Source organism: Hyla sarda, chromosome 4, assembly GCF_029499605.1.
Source record: "Hyla sarda isolate aHylSar1 chromosome 4, aHylSar1.hap1, whole genome shotgun sequence".
NCBI classification, from domain to species: domain Eukaryota; kingdom Metazoa; phylum Chordata; class Amphibia; order Anura; family Hylidae; genus Hyla; species Hyla sarda.
Window position 1 is genome coordinate 149,273,975 of NC_079192.1, and position 15,370 is coordinate 149,289,344.

The following is a 15,370-nucleotide window of genomic DNA, read 5'->3' on the forward strand; positions in this document are numbered from 1 at the left end:
CTCCTTTTTACCCATTGCAAAAATTCAAAAATTGGGTCTAGAAGAACATGCGAGTGTAAAAAATGAAGATTGTGAATTTTCTCCTTTACTCTGCTGCTATTCCTGTGAAACCCCTAAAGGGTTAAAACGCTGACTGAATGTCATTTTGAATACTTTGGGGGGTGCAGGTTTTATAATGGGGTAATTTATGGGGTATTTCTAATATGAAGACCCTTCAAATCCACTTCAAACCTGAACTGGTCCCTGAAAAAAAGAGAGTTTCCAAATTTTTTGAAAAATTGGAAAATTGCTGCTGAACTTTGAAGCCCTCTGGTGTCTTCCAAAAGTAAAAACACGTCAATTTTATGATGCAAACAAAGTAGACATATTGTATATGTGAATAAAAAAATTATTTGGAATATCCATTTTCCTTACAAGCAGAAAGCTTCAAAGTTAGAAAAATGCAAAATTTTCAAATTTTCCATCAAATTTTGGGATTTTTCACCAAGAAAGGATGCAAGTTACCATAAAATTTTACCACTATGTTAAAGTAGAATATATGTCACGAAAAAACATTCTCTGAATCAGAATGATAACTAAAAACATTCCAGAGTTATTAATGTTTAAAGTGACAGTGGTCAGATTTGCATAAAATGGCCGAGTCCTTAAGGTGAAAAAGGGCTCAGTCCTTAAGGGGTTAAAGGGCTACTCCGGTGGAAAACTTTTTTTTTTTTTTTTTTAAAGTGAACTTGTGCCAGAAAGTTAAAAAGATTTGTAAATTACTTCTATTAAAAAATGTTAATCCTTTCAGTACCTTTTAGCAGCTGTTTGCTACAGAGGTAAATCTTTATTTTTTATTTTTATTTTTTGTGTTGACCACAGTGCTCTCTGCTGACACCTGATGCCCGTATCAGGAACTGTCTAGAGCAGGAGAAAATCCCCATAGAAAACCTATACTACTCTGGAGAGTTCCTGACACAGACAGAGGTGTCAGCAGAGAGCTCTGTGGACAACACAAAAAATAAAATTAAAAAAGCATACAGCTGCTAAAAAGTACTGGAAGGGTAATGATTTTTAAATAGAAATAATTTACAAATCTGTTTAACTTTCTGGCACCAGATGATTAAAAAAAAAAAAAGAAAAAGTTTTTCACCGGAGTACCCCTTTAACATTAAATACCTTGACCTATCCAGTGGATACATAAGTGTTTGTGGGACACGGGGAACTTTTTGTTGACATGCTCTTCCATGTGTGCTTGAGGTCAGGTGGTATAATGTGGAATATTTGAGGTGGGAGACAAGGGGCTGATGCTGCGGAGAGCATTGATCTGTCTATATTCATGTGATAGTGATGAAAAAGCTACAAGTGACAGGAGCAATGTGAAGAATTTAAGAAGGTCATATGCACAAACATTGTGACTTAACATGGATGATAGATATGAGACTAAATTGACTTGTCCATAAAATGTGATATTGAAGATTAGTTTTTTTCTTTTTTTTTTTAAAAGAGATTTTGCTGCTGAACTTCACCGATACTTCTTTTAAGAAAGCAAATCAGTATGATAGTGTTAAAACAACTGGACTGGATTTTCAGCATGGATTAGTAAGAAAATGTGGCTCAGTTGTTATCTAAGGGCCCATTCATATCTTGTTTTGCCAACATAATAAACTGAATCAGGAAAAGTACCAAATAAAAATCACTTGTGGACTAGTAGTAACCAAAAGGGAATTTATTATTGGCTTTACCCATTTTTGGTGTTTAGAAGTTGCAAATGTTTTTGCAATCAATAAAGAGTCACAATTTTTGTTTACACAGACAATAATAAATTCCCCCGTGTTCCTATAATTAATAGTAAAAGTATTTTTGAAACCTACACTTCCCATGTCCTTAATTCAAACATTCACTTTCTCCCATTTTCCTCATTTTGGTTCATAAAATGCATTTACAGAACAACTGTTGGTTTATTATTTGTTTATATTGCGCATGTAAATAATTTTGACTTAAAAAGGGGTGCTCCAGTGTAAAAGATTTTTTTTTTTAAATCTTCTGGTGCCAAAAAGTTAAACAGATTTGTAAATTACTTCCATTAAAAAAATCTTAATCCTTCCAGTACTACTTAGTACAACAGAGGAAATTCTTTTCTTTTTTGGATTTCTTTTTTGTCTGTCCACAGTGCTCTCTGCTGACACTTTTGGCCATTTTAGGAACTGTCCAGAGCAGCATATGTTTGCTGTGGAGATTTTATCCTGCTCTGGACAGTTCCTGACATGGACAGAAGGGTCAGCAGAGAGCACTGTGGACAGACAAAAGGAAATCCAAAAAAGAAAAGAATTTCCTCTGTAGTATACAGCCGCTAATAAGTACTGTAAGGATTAGGATTTTTTTTTTGATAGAAGTAATTTACAAATCTATAGTATGTGTAGCTCACCTAGGATATAGGATAAGTACTTGAGGTTAACGGTGTTACCTTCACCCAAAAAGGCCTATAGCTAAAAAGTATTTGTGATATACATATAGTATTTATATGGACCAGTCCTCTAAAGTACTAAAGATCTATAGACAAAGAATAGATAGAAGGTAGTATGGATGAATGTATATAGACAATTTATTAATTAAGTAATATATGTCATCACCTTTAGCAGGGCCCTTGCGTGGGGTGAACGGCAATGCAAGGTTGGTAACAATGGAATAAAATAAAAGGTAGCAATAAAATAATATTAAAATAATCAATAGTATTGCAAATTATCTAAAAATGTCAGTTTGCTTATTGCACTTAGTCCTTTAGTATTGTAGTTCATAAGTTCATATGTTTTTATACTTCTTATACTTAGTTCATTGGTGGTACAGTTCTTAAAATTCAGTTCGTTGGTGATATAGGGCCAATAGTAGTAATATTGGTAGTGGATAAATGAATGAATGGATAAGTAAGCTGGGATGCCTGAAGAGCGTTGTGTTAATATAGCGCTTATAATGATGATCGGTGCACAGCACCACTCGCCCTCAGCAGGATATACTTCTGCTCGGGCTGGTACGGCTGTCACGGCTGTGTCCTGTGCTGGGGACGGCCGCATCTTGTGTTTTGCCCGTCTGTGTAGAGGGTGAGTGGTTCTCCAGCAGTTTGTGGGTCCCAGGCTTGCACGGCAGGCGCCCGGCCTATAGCGATATGTCCGGGACTCACGCAGGTAAGCCGGGGCTGTGGAGGTGAATCGGAGAAGGCGTTCCACGTGTGTGAACTCGGCACTATGTGCGCGCGTACTGCAGTGGTCTCCAAATCAGGGGCACCCAGCAGTTTCAAGTGACAGGTGTTTGATGGTAATTTTGATAGTCTTAGGGTGCAATAGCATGTATAGTAGGCTAGACGCGTTTCAATGTCTCAGACATTTTCTTCAGTAGCAATAGGATATCATATGAAAAAAATAAAAATAAAAAAAAAGAATTGTCATGGAGAACAGAAACTATTTGGTCTCCCTTGCCAGTACTCCACTTCTACCTTGCTCTTGTTTTGCAAGTATAGCTTCTAAGATTAGAGTAAGCGGGTACAATATCGCAGTAATCGGATGCGGAAAAAAACTACTGGCAACATGGTGGGGCCACATTGTAAGCCAGTGTTTCACAACCAGGGTGCCTCCAGATATTGCAAAACTACAACTCCCAACATTCCTGGAGAGCTTTTGGCTGTCCAGGCATGCTGGGAATTGTAGTTTTGCAACACCTGGAGGCACCCTGGTTGGGAAACACTGTAGTAAGCGGATGTAGTTTCGCCCAGAGTACTGGGGAGAAAGAAAGGTAGAATTATGCCTTACCGATAATTTGTTTTCTTGAGTCCACCATGACAGCCCAGGAACAGAAAACAGAGGATAAAAGCCCCCCCCCCCTTTCATATCCTCAGTGCTTTATAAATTACTCACTAGATATAGATTAAATCCTTAAAGGGGTTCTCCACTGCCCTGCCTTCCGGAGCTCTGCTCGCAGCGTCCGGAAGTTTATTACTCCGAACGCTGTGTGTGGGCTTCCGTGTCAGAGGCTGCCCCCTCTTGACGTCACGCCCGCCCTCTCAAAGAAAGTCTATGGGAAGGGGGTGCGACCGCTGTCACGCCCCATCTCATAGACTTTCATTAATGGGGCAGACGTGACGTCATGAGGGGGTGGCCTCGAACACGGAAGCCCACACACAGCGTTCCGAGTAATAAACTTCCGGACGCTGTGAGCGGAGCTCTGGAAGGCAGGGCAGTGTAGAACCCCTTTAAAGAATTTAATGATAGTCATGGTGGACTCCAGAAAATCAAATTATGAGTAAGGCATAATTCTAGCTTTACAGGTCGTCCACCATGACAGCCCACAGAAATATCAACTAAATCTTAGAAAGGGACAACAGCTTGTAGTACTTTTCTACCAAAGGGTAAAGCATAGTTATTTGACACATCTAGTCTGGGCTTAAAGGGGTACTCCAAGGGAAAACAATCAACTGGTACCAGAAAGTTAGAAAAATTTTTGAAAAAATGTTATTTAAAAAATCTTAACTCTTCCACAACTCATTTGCTGCTGTATGCTCCAGAGGAAGTTGTGTAGTTCTTTCCTGTCTGGCCACAGTGCTCTCTGCTAACACCTCTGTCCATGTCAGAAGCTGTCCGGAGCAGTAGAGGTTTGCTATGGGGATTTGCTACTATTCTGGACAGTTCCTGACATAAACAGAGGTGTCAGCAGAGAGCACTGTGGTCAGACAGAAAAGAACAACTCAACTTCCTCTGTAGTATTCAGCAGCTGATAAGTACTGGAAGGATTACGTTTTTTTTTACAAATCTGTTTAACTTTCTGGAGCCAGTTGATATGAAAAAAATAAATATGTTTTCCACCAGAGTTCCCCTTTCAAAACAGTACATGACATATTCCTGGACCATCATGCAAGAAGTACAGGATACGAGAGATATCCAGATAAAAAGAGGGTCAGGATTTTGTTCTCCCTACCAAACCAAAAAGGTATTCGATATTTTCACAAATTGCCTTGGTAGTTTATTTTCTACAAGATTGAGATAACCTTGTGGGATAGGTCTTTATCTGCTAGAATGGACTCAAATAATCAGGGTATTAGATGAATATGTTCTGATGGTGTAGTGGGCCTTGCAGTAGAGGAGCCTCCATTTTTTGGAAGCTTTAACAGTTTGTACATTGCATCAGTATTAAATTGCTTTCTATGATCTTTGCCAATACCTTTGAAATTTTATTGGTCATGAAGGAAAGGCATAGCTAGAGGAAAGCTCCAGGTTTAGGCAAGTTTACCCATTGCTTCTGGAGTGTCCTTGAGGTTCAGAGAGAAGAATGTTCTCACTTTCGTGTTTTGGCAAATTGCAAACAGGTCGAAGAGCAGAACTCCCCACTTTTGAATGAGGAGTTTGTATAGTGCCCATTCTCCAGGCCAAATCATCTTGAGATAGTTTGCTATTCGATTTTCTGCTCCCTTCAAATGTACAGCTGTAAGAGACGAAATGTTGCTTTCTGCCCGAATGAATATGCTTGCATAGGGAACCTGTTCGGCGTCTCATCCTCCCTTGACTGTGCTAGAATTGTCCAAGTAGATTTTGACAATGGTATGGACTGTATCAAATGTCTCACTGCTTGAAAGAATACCCAAACTGCTCTCATCTCCTTTAAGCTTGAGGACATAGATGTCGAGGCCATTGACCTTTTAAAAAGTTATGTCCTTTGGGCATGGGCTCCCCATCCGTATTGGCATCTGTCACGATAGCTACTGGATACCAAAAGGATCTCTTTAGATAGATTTTCTTATTTCATCCACCATATTAGGGATTTTGAGACTCTGAGTTAGTTGAGTGGTCTTTTCCAGCGGGAATTGAGATTTTGTCCCAGATAGAATGAGAGATTGCAATGACCTTGACAGGATATGACACAATTGAACTGCAGGAATGCAGGTTGTTAATGTTCCAACACAGACATGGCATCCCTGATGGTGACTTTTCATGTGAGGAATGTATTTATCCTGATGAGGAAGGATTTTAGTTACTCTGGTGGCAGGAAGGTTGCTTGTCTCCTGGAGTCTAACCACATAATCCTTTGTGGCTCGAGAAGAGATTTCATTTTTGTAATTGTATCTTCCAACCTAGGTTCTTCCAGGATGCAACAGTCATCTAGGTACGATACCACTACAATTCCTTCCATTCTCAGATGTGCGGTCACTTCTGCCATTATTTTGGTAAACCGCCTTGGGGCTGAAGAGATTCCATAGTGTAACAATGAATTCCAGCCATAGTAGTTGAAAGCTTTCAGATTTATTATGGTACGGAAAATACAGTTTGGTTTGGGAACTAAGAACAGAGACAAAAAGTGACTTGTCTCTTTCTGATAAAAGGGGCCTCTTGCACTGCTCCAAACAGCACTAGATTACTGACACCTTCCATCAATCTTTTATAAAATAAAATAAAAAAAACGGTAGGTTATTTTAATAGTGGGTATCTTTGAGGAGGATGCCTTTAAATTCTACCTTGCTGCCTGGTACATGACACTGTGCTCAGCCTATCACCGGCTGAGGCGGGACACCGCTGTGGCCGGCAATACGCTGACCACAGTGCAACGATCCGTGCACATGGAAGAAGGCCGGACCGGAGGACCAAACAGCTATAGTGGCGCAATGGGGAAACAGAGGAAGTTGAAGGGTTTTTTTTGTCTTTTTTTTGCATCCCGGGCACAGTATGAAGATAATTTTGACTATACTACTACTTTAACAATGTTTTTCTCGCGTGGAAAGTCAAACAAAAAGTGCTCGACACACAGTTGATATTTGGTTTCAAGAAAGCAGTATAAATAAGCTTCCCATGTTATTCATAGCAACCTGTCCATTTTTCCGACCATTGGCGTTCATAATTGGGATACATTTTCAAATGGTAGGGAACTTTCCTTGGGGATTACTAACTTCCTATTAGATTATTTTCACTCATCTAATATGATGCCTTTTACATTCGCATGGGTTAGAAAAAAAATGTCTTTGGTTTTAAACCACCAAGAGGCTCATATGCTGCAGAATGGAGCTCCACTTTGCAGCTTAAAGACTCAGACACTTTAGAGATAGCTGCTGTACAGACCTCTGAAGCATCCCTGCTGCTCTGGAGCCCAGTGAACAGGAGCTCCCTAAAGTGGCAGCAGAGAAGCTAGGAACTAAGGATACTCCCCTGAAGGAGGCCAATCCAGAGTCCAGTGGCTGAGGATAACAGAGGAAGTAAGTGCACTTGCACTGTTCCCCACCCTATAAAAGGTAGATTATAATAGGAGTCCCTATGGGCCTGAGAGGAGACCTCTCTCCTGGACCTAGTAGGAACAGGAAAACACTCAGGATATGCCAGAGGGAGATACCAGTTTACTGTTCCTTTTAGGGCCAAGGGAGCAATCTCTCTGTGTGGGCTGTTGTGGGTGACCTGTAAAAGGGTAATAACTTTTCTGCTCCTCAAACAACCCAATTTGAGAACAGGGAAACATTTAACTTAATTTGCAAACCTCAATGTTTTACATTACCAGTGCAAATTATCCAGGAACTTAAAAAAAAAATTATAAAAAAAATTATATAATATATATATATATATATATATATATATATATATATATATATATATATATATAGTTATGAAGAGAGGATACATAAGAAAAAAATGAAATAAAAAACATGAAAAATAAATAATTGCTACCTCTTGACTAATGAAAAAATTTAGCATGTCACTTTAGGCGTGCTATGGTCGCAGTATAAAGCTATGAAAATAAGAGCAACATTCGTGAAAACAAAATTCCAAACACTACCTTCTTTACCCCACAAGTGTATAAAATAAACCAGTCACATGGATGTTCTGGGTGCCAGCCTAAAAGCGCAGCATAATACCTGTAGAGCATCATAAATAATGACACAAGAAGAAGGATGCCATACCTTGTTAGATTGAAATTCCTTGTATCTTCTGTCAGAAGGACCCAGAGAACGCAGCTGCTCACAAGTCCTTATTCATGTCACATATCAGCAACTAAAATGTGAACTCTGTGCTGCTGGTAAAAAAAAAAAAGAAGGAAAGCACATCATATAAAGAACATCTGATGCAAGAGTCTGCAGGAAGAGCACCACTTCTCACAATGGCATTCTCACTGCAAAGACCATCTAATTCCTCTCAGCTGGTTGTCATGTGGTCTTGCTGACTGATCAAATGATTTTCTTTTGACAAGCTTAGCAACACAGCTCTTTATTCCTCCACAGTGGAGCCTACTCCCTGCCTACACTGGGAACAGCCTCCACTAACAATGTTACAAGTTCAGAAACAAATTGGAGGACTTGCTGGATACAGGGGTTATACATGTACTCATTATCTCCATTTTATCTGAGAGAACTTGCATTTTAGGGCCTATTTATAGACTGCAGAGTCTGGTTTCATCTACTTGTATTGCTCGTGATATGTTTTCCACTTACATCACATATCCCAAATGATGTTAAAAAAACACTGAAAATATGGGAAGTGAGGCCTATCCTTTACAGTAAAAAATAAACAAATATAACAAAAAAAAATGTATGACTGGTTACAAGGTTATTAAACCCCACAGAGTCCCCTCTATGGTGCAGATATTTCTCATTCTTTACATTTTAGGGGCGAGTAGTACACATACAATTACTACCTCTCTTACATCTCTACCCAATCACAGCACAACACATACTCCTCTCTGCTATGACATTGTGCTGGTGAGTGTGAACTGAACAGGCTGGCACTGCGCTGGAGGATGATTTATACAGTACACTACTATCTGATGAAAAAACGGGATATTGATGAACTAGCTTTGCAAGGTGCTATAAGCAGAAAAAAATATACATCAACAAAAGCAAGGAAAAGGTTACACTGAGGACTACTGAAATGAGAGGGAAGCCTTGATTTACCTTGCACAAATAGTGTGGATCTTCTGAACACACACAGATGTGGGAACAAAGCCTCTCCCCCCCCCCCCCCCCCTGCGTTCAGTCCTCCTAGAAACTTTTTAAAACCTAACAATAGACAGTGGACAACAGATTACAGAAAAGAGACACGCCTAGTGGCCAAGATTTTAAACCTGTTTTTTAATGTTCAGATTTATTTTTGGTAAATATATATACACACACATACACACACACACAGGCTGTTTGTTACAAGTGTCACAATTCAGCCAGTGTTTCCCTGAGCGGCAATGTGACAACCAAAACACCAGGAAGTACAGCATGGAGACCAGGCACCACAAAAACAGAGGCTGCGGGGTGGTACAAGCTTTACTTTTAGCACGCAGCATAGGGATATTTTGAAAAAAAATTTTTTGACAGACAACCCTCTTTAAGCTGTCATCAACAGATACACACACACACACACACCAAAATTTACTAAATTCTACAGTACATAAAATCTACACAGAGCTTTGTTACCAAAATAAACACAATGGGGGAGATTTATCAAAACCTATGCAGAGGAAAAGTTGTCCAGTTGCTCATAGCAACATTTAAGATCGCTTCTTTCATTTTGGAAAAGGCCTCCGAAAAATGAAAGGAGTGATCTGATTGGTTGCTATGGGCAACTGGGCAACTTTTCCTCAGCTATGGCTTTAATAAATCTCCACCAATGTTTCGGCAAAACAATAACGCCTTTATCAAGTGCTTGATATCGTTCTGCTGAAATTACAACTAAAGCTCTGTGTAGCTTTCTTTTTTGCAGGGAATTGGTGCTGTGGTCTACTTTACTTGGATATTTCTGGAGCCATGAGGCTGGGGACTGACACTGCATGCAATACAGATTTCAGGTTTTGTGCTGCTTCATTTCTCTCTTTTTTTGCTGGAAAGTCTAAGTTTAAACCATTTATAAGCCAGAAATATGTGCCCAAGTTTGGTGCATGGTATCACAGTTTGATAATGCACCCTTTCCACCGAAACCACCCCTACATTTTGTAGAAGGTATACCCCTTTTGTGGTCAACACACCAATGCAATTGGTCTTCTACCAGTACTAGTATATTTAATGATGAATGGAGGGACTTAAAAATTCACTTTTTATTCTTTGTTTAAAATTTAAACCAATTTATTATTATTATTTATTAATTAACCACTCTGGCCGCCACCATATATTCCAAAGCAGTGCACCTTAACAAAAAACAGTAGACAACAGGATCCTTATACAATGGGTGTTTAGATACTCACACCCATAGTATGATTCCTTTTCCAAGTCACCGGATTACTTCTATGCACTATGTGCGTACAGCATTGCACATAGTCCCATATAGTTAACCCCTTCACGACCCAGCCCATTTTCACCTTCAGGACCTGGGTATTTTTTGAAATTCTGACCACTGTCACTTTAACCCCTTAAGGACTGAGCCCTTTTTCACCTTAAGGACTCGGCCATTTTTTTGCAAATCTGACCACTGTCACTTTAAACATTAATAACTCTGGAATGCTTTTAGTTATCATTCTGATTCCGAGATTGTTTTTTCGTGACATATTCTACTTTAACGTAGTGGTAAAATTTTTTGGTAACTTGCATCCTTTCTTGGTGAAAAATCCCAAAATTTGATGAAAAATTTGAAAATTTAGCATTTTTCTAACTTTGAAGCTCTCTGCTTGTAAGGAAAATGGATATTCCAAAATTTTTTTTTTTATTCACATATACAATATGTCTACTTTATATTTGCATCATAAAATTGATGAGTTTCTACTTTTGGAAGACACCAGAGGGCTTCAAAGTTCCGCAGCAATTTTCCAATTTTTCACAAAATTTTGAAACTCGCTTTTTTTCAGGGACCAGTTCAGGTTTGAAGTGGATTTGAAGGGTCTTCATATTAGAAATACCCCATAAATGACCCCATTATAAAAACTGCACCCCAAAAGTATTCAAAATGACATTCAGTAAGCGTTTTAACCCTTTACGGGTTTCACAGGAATAGCAGCTAAGTGAAGGAGAAAATTCACAATCTTCATTTTTTACACTCGCATGTTCTTGTAGACCCAATTTTTGAATTTTTGCAAGGGGTAAAAAGGAGAAAATTTTTACTTGTATTTGAAACCCAATTTCTCTCGAGTAAGCACATACCTCATATGTCTATGTAAATTGTTCAGCGGGCGCAGTAGAGGGCTCAGAAGGGAAGGAGTGACAAATGTTTTTTGGGGGGCATGTCACCTTTAGGAAGCCCCTATGGTGCCAGGACAGCAAAAAAACCCACATGGCATACCATTTTGGAAACTAGACCCCTCGGGGAACGTAACAAGGGGTAATGTGAACCTTAATACCCCACAGGTGATTCACGACTTTTGCATATGTAAAAAAAAAAAATATTTTTTTTACCTAAAATGCTTGGTTTCCCAAAAATTTACATTTATACAAAGGGTTAAAGCAGAAAATACCCCCAAAATTTGAAGCCCAATTTCTCCCGATTCAGAAAACACCCCATATGGGGGTGAAAAGTGCTCTGTTGGCGCACTACAGGTCTCAGAAGAGAAGGAGTCACATTTGGCTTTTTGAAAAGCAAATTTTGCTCTGGGGGCATGCCGCATTTAGGAAGCCCCTATGGTGCCAGGACTGCAAAAAAAAAAAAACACATGGCATACCATTTTGGAAACTAGAGCCCTCGGGGAATGTAACAAGGGGTTAAGTGAACCTTAATACCCCACAGGCGTTTCACGACTATTGCATATGTAAAAAAAAGAATTTATTTTTTTTACCTAAAATGCTTCTTTTCCCAAAAACTTTACATTTTTAAAAAAGGGTAAAAGCAGAAAATACCCCCCAAAATTTGAAGCCCAATTTCTCCCGAGTACGGCGATACCCCATATGTGACCCTTAACTGTTGCCTTGAAATACGACAGGGCTCCAAAGTGAGAGCGCCATGCGCATTTGAGGCCTAAATTAGGGATTGCATAGGGGTGGACATTGGGAATCACTGGCGTAGAATACCCCTAACAGGGTGCCTCCAGCTGTTGCAAAACTCCCAGCATGCCTGGACAGTCAACGGCTGTCCGACAATACTGGGAGTTGTTTTGCAACAGCTGGAGGCTCCGTTTTGGAAACCGTGGCGTACCAGACGTTTTTCATTTTTATTGGGGAGGGGAGGGGGGCTGTGTAGGGGTATGTGTATATGTAGTGTTTTTTACTTTTTATTTTATTTTTTGTGGTAGTGTAGTGTTTTTAGGGTACAGTCGCACGGGCGGGGGTTCACAGTAGTTTCTCGCTGGCAGTTTGAGCTGTTGCAGAAAATTTGCTGCAGCTCAAACTTGCAGCCCGATACTTACTGTAATCCTCCGCCCATGTGAGTGTACCCTGTACGTTCACATTGTGGGGGGGGGGGGGTGGGGGGGGGGGGGGGGGGGCATCCAGCTGTTGCAAAACTACAACTCCCAGCATGCGCTGACAGACTGTACATGCTGAGAGTTTTAGTTTTGCAACAGTTGTAGGCACACTGGTTATGTATCACAGAGTTTGTGACCTTACTCAGTGTTTCAAAACCAGTGTGCCTCCAGCTGTTGCAAAACTACAACTCCCAGCATGTACGGTGTATGGTGTAAGGTGACTGCTGGGAGTTGTAGTTTGCAACAGCTGGAGGCACACCGGTCGTGAAACACTGAGTTAGGTAAAAAAAAAAATGAGTTTCACAACCAGTGTGCCTTCAGCTGTTGCAAAACTACAACTCTCAGCAGTCACCTACAGCCAACGGGCATGCTGGGAGTTGTAGTTATGCAACCAGCAGATGCACCACTACAACTCCCAGCATGCACTTTAGCTGTTTGTGCAAGCTGGGAGTTGTAGTTATACAACAGCTGAAGGTACACTTTTCCATAGAAAAAATGTGCCTCCAGCTGTTGCAAAACCATAAGTCCCAGCATGCCCATAAGGGAATGCTGGGAGTTGTGGTGGTCTGCCTCCTGCTGTTGCATAACTACAGCTCCCAGCATGCCCTTTTTGCATGCTGGGAGCTGTTGCTAAGCAACAGCAGGAGGCTGTAACTCACCTCCTGCTGTTGCTCCATCGCAGGCTGTCCCTCGCCGCCGCCGTCGCTCCTGGGGCCCCGATCCCAACATTGACGCCGGGGATCGGGGTCCCCAGCACCGGGGGTCGTCTTCCCGCACCCGCTCACGCCCTCCGGAAGAGGGGCGGAGCGGGTGCGGGAGTGACACCCGCAGCAGGCGCCCTGATTGGTCGGCCGGTAATCCGGCCGACGAATCAGGGCGATCGTGAGGTGGCATTATTGCCACCTCACCCCTGCAGGCTCTGGCTGTTCGGGGCCATCAGAGACGGCCCCGAACAGCCAGTAATTCCGGGTCACCGGGTCACTGGAGACCCGATTGACTCAGAATCGCCGCAGATCGCTGGACTGAATTGTCCAGCGATCTTCGGTGATCGCCGACATGGGGGGGCATAATGACCCCCCTGGGCGATATGCCGGGATGCCTGCTGAACGATTTCAGCAGGCATCCGGCTCCGGTCCCCAACCGGCTAGCGGTGGGGACCGGAATTCCCACGGGCGTATGGATACGCCCTGCGTCCTTAAGAGGTTAAACATTAATAACTCTGGAATGCTTTTACTTATCATTCTGATTCCGAGATAGTTTTTTCGTGACATATTCTACTTTATGTTATTGGTAAAATTTCACTGATATTTGCATCCTTTCTTGGTAAAAAATCTAAAAATTTCATGAAAATTTTGCATTTTTCTAACTTTGAAAGTCTCTGCTTGAAAGGAAAATGGATATTCCAAATAAATTACATATTGATTCACATATACAATATGTCTACTTTGTGTTTGCATAAAAAATTGACAAGTTTTTACTTTTGGAAGACACCAGAGGGCTTCAAAGTTCCGCAGCAATTTTCCAATTTTTCTCAAGATTTTCAAAATCGTAATTTTTCAGGGCCCAGTTCAGGTTGGAAGTGAATTTTAAGGGTCTTCATATTAGAAATACCCCATAAATGACCCCACTATAAAAACTGCACCCCCCAAAGTATTCAAAATGACATTCAGTAAGTGTTTTAACCCTTTAGGTGTTTCACAGGAATAGCAGCAAAGTGAGGGAGAAAATTCTAAATCTTCATTTTTTACACTCGCATTTTCTTGTAGACCCAATTTTTGAATTTTTACAAGGGGTAAAAGGAGAGAAATCACCCTAAAATTTATAACCCACTTTCTCTCGAGTAAGGAAATACCTCATATGCGTATGTAAAGTGTTCGGCGGGCGCAGTAGAGGGCTCAGAAGGGAAGGAGCGACAATGGGATTTTGGAGAGTGAGTTTTTCTGAAAGGGTTTTTGGGGGGCATGTCCCATTTAGGAAGCCCCTATGGTGCCAGAACAGTGGACCCCCCCACATGTGACCCCATTTTGGAAACTATACCCCTCATGGAATTTAATAAGGGGTGCAGTGAGCATTTACACCCCACTGGCGTTTGACAGATATTTGAAACAGTGGACTGTGCAAATGAAAAATTTTATTTTTCATTTTCACAGACCACTGTTCCAAAAATCTGTCATACACCAGTGGGGTGTAAATGCTCACTGCACCCCTTATTACATTCCGTGAGGGGTGTAGTTTCCAAAATGGGGTCACATATGGATATTTATTGTTTTGCGTTTGTCAGAACCGCTGTAACAATCAGCCACCCCTGTGCAAATCGCCTCAAATGTACATGGTGCACTCTCCCTTCTGGGCCTTGTTGTGCGCCCCCAGAGCACTTTGCGCCCACATATGGGGTATCTCCGTACTCGGGAGAAATTGCATTACAAATTTAGAGGGTCTTTTTTCCATTTTACCTCTTGTGAAAATGAAAAGTATAGGGAAACACCAGCATGTCAGGGTAAAAAATTTATTTTTTTACACTAACATGCTGTAGACCCCAACTTCACCTTTTCATAAGGGGTTAAAGAAGAAAAAGCCCCCCAAAATTTGTAAGGCAATTTCTCCCGAGTACGGCGATACCCCATGTGTGTCCAAAAACTGTTGCCCTGAAATACGACAGGGCTCCAAAGTGAGAGAGCGCCATGCGCATTTGAGGCCTGAATTAGGGATTTGCATAGGGGTGGACATAGGGGTATTCTATGCCAATGATTCCCAAACAGGGTGCCTCCAGCTGCTGCAAAACTCCCAGCATGCCTGGACAGTCAATGGCTGTCCGGCAATACTGGGAGTTATTATTTTGCAACAGCTGGAGGCTCCGTTTTGGAAACAGTAGCGTATCAGACGATTTTCATTTTTTTGGGGAGGGGGGGCTGTGTAGGGATATGTGTATATGTAGTGTTTTTTACTTTTTATTTTAGGTTAGTGTAGTGTAGTGTTTTTAGGGTACAGTCACATGGGCAGAGGTTCACAGCAAGTTTGCCGCTGGAAGTTTGAGCTGCAGCGCAAAATTTGCGCCATCTCA

The 15,370-nt window shown here is 41.1% G+C and overlaps 1 protein-coding gene across 6 annotated transcripts in view; it reads right to left on the minus strand.

Moving 5' to 3' along the window:
- RAB27A (RAB27A, member RAS oncogene family) overlaps positions 1-15,370 on the minus strand; it is a 122,393-nt gene that overhangs the window by 65,906 nt on the left and 41,117 nt on the right. For 3 of the 6 annotated variants that reach the window (XM_056572353.1, XM_056572351.1, XM_056572354.1), the window contains exon 2: positions 7,904-8,016. The exons of 1 other annotated variant lie outside the window; for it this stretch is intronic. The gene's annotated coding sequence lies outside the window, so the exon portion shown is untranslated. The remainder of the gene's footprint in view (positions 1-7,903; positions 8,017-15,370) is intronic. 2 more of the 6 variants (XM_056572352.1, XM_056572350.1) reach the window with 1 other exon arrangement.